The 1771-nt window shown below is 37.2% G+C and overlaps 1 long non-coding RNA gene across 1 annotated transcript; it reads left to right on the top strand.

Moving 5' to 3' along the window:
* The first annotated feature begins 710 nt into the window (after positions 1–710).
* Positions 711–1491, top strand: LOC125495212 (uncharacterized). The gene is made up of 2 exons (XR_007271897.2): positions 711–995; positions 1112–1491. It is a non-coding gene; the product is annotated as an uncharacterized LOC125495212 (long non-coding RNA).
* The last annotated feature ends 280 nt before the right edge of the window (positions 1492–1771 follow it).

Here is a 1771-nt window from a genome sequence, read left to right as displayed (position 1 = left end):
TGTTCAATGTAGATTTTCCCATCATAACTTCATAATTGGTTAATGAACCAAATATTGATTTTGGAGGTGAGGGCACATATATTATCATGAATCAAATTCGTCCATTGTTGGCCTCTACTTAATCAGATTCATGAATATAATTTTATTCAATTAAATAACCAAGCAATATGTTCATGCATTCTAAAAATTTATCTGATTTGCTTAATTAAACAAGCTAAGCAAAAGACTAATTTTTGTGATATGCTCACTACACTAGTAGAATAATTGCTTATTGTTGTGGTGGTATTGCTGCGGTTTTACCCATACGCAACAATATATCACGTTTGCTATTTGCTGCGGTGATATTGCTGCGGTTTTACCTATACGCAGCAATATAACACGCAAAAAAAAAAGAAAAAATAGAAATTAGTAATATTGTTGCGGTTCCCGCCCAAAACCGCAGCAATATTGTCTAACAGACACTTTTTAAAAATAATGTGGGGCCCTGAACAACAAATATTGCTGCGGTTTCCACGTAGGACCGCAGCAATATATTAAAAAAATATTTTTTTAACTATATTGTTGCGGCCCTACGTGGCAACCGCAGCAATATATGCTGAACTAACCAAAAAATAAACGGGCGCCTTTTGAATAAACACAACATTAGGGTTTTTCTTTCACTCCTGTCAAGAGAGGCGCCTCTCTCTCCTCTCTCTCTCCTCTCTCTCTCTCTCTCTCCTCTCTCCTCTCTCCTCTCTTCCAGTCGTTCGTTTTCTCTCACCTTCTCTCTCCTCTCAGCCTTCGTTTTCTCTCACCCTCCCTCCTCACTCACCGTCGCCAACCCTCGCTCGACACGGCCTCACTCAATCGTCGTTCGTCGAGATGCGGGATGCGGAGGGTTGATGCGAGAATTCGTGGTGGTGGTTTTCTCGAGCCGCTTTCGTTCTCCTCTTCGCCGGTCGATCGTTCTCCTCTTCGCCGGTGGTCGATCGTTCGTCTCTGGTAGCCTCCAACAGGTATGTAATTTGTTACGTATACGTTGATGATGATTACGATTATGAGAAATCGATTGATTAGGTTTTTAGTTTTTGTTGCGTGTTGTTGATTACGATTTGTTGTGTTTTATTTTCAGATCTAGTTGCGTTGATTACGATTTGTCGAGTGCTGAAGAGGTTTTCGTTGGGTTGATTCATTTTGTTCTTCGTGGGTTCACCTGGTGAAGATGAAGACTCGCTCGTGCGCTCGTCGTTCTAATTCTTTGTTCCTCAAAAATCTCCAGATTCTATTTTCTGCATTTTTATTTTTTGAGATTCAATATAGTATTAGGTTCTGATTTTTGGTTATTTTTGTAATATTTTTGTTTTGAATCTCTTTTCTTATGTGTTGTATTTTTTGTGTATTTTTTTTGTTTTTGAATTTTGTGTATCTCTTCTGTTTTTGAGTATTTTTCTTTTGATGTTAGTTTCGAACTTATGTCTTTATTATTTGAGAAATTTTAATTTGTTGTGTTTATTTTTTTCCATTATTTTTATTTTTCAAATTTGATGACAAAATGCAAAAAAAAAAAAAAAAAATTTTTTTGCCTGTAGTAGTACATATTGCTGCGGTTTTCGCCTAAAAACCGCAGCAATATGCTTTACAAAAATCTGATATAAATTAAATATATTGCTGCGGTTTGACCTAAAAACCGCAGCAATATCTGCAGATATTGCTGCGGTTTAAAACCGCAGCAATATTATTAATACCTATTGCTGCGCCCTTAATTGCTGCGCGCCCAAATCCGCAGCAATAG

The sequence above is a fragment of the Beta vulgaris genome, chromosome 2 (assembly GCF_026745355.1).
Source record: "Beta vulgaris subsp. vulgaris cultivar EL10 chromosome 2, EL10.2, whole genome shotgun sequence".
Lineage (NCBI taxonomy): Eukaryota > Viridiplantae > Streptophyta > Magnoliopsida > Caryophyllales > Amaranthaceae > Beta > Beta vulgaris.
Note: the sequence above shows the minus strand (reverse complement) of the source record. Positions and strands in the feature narration are given on the sequence as shown.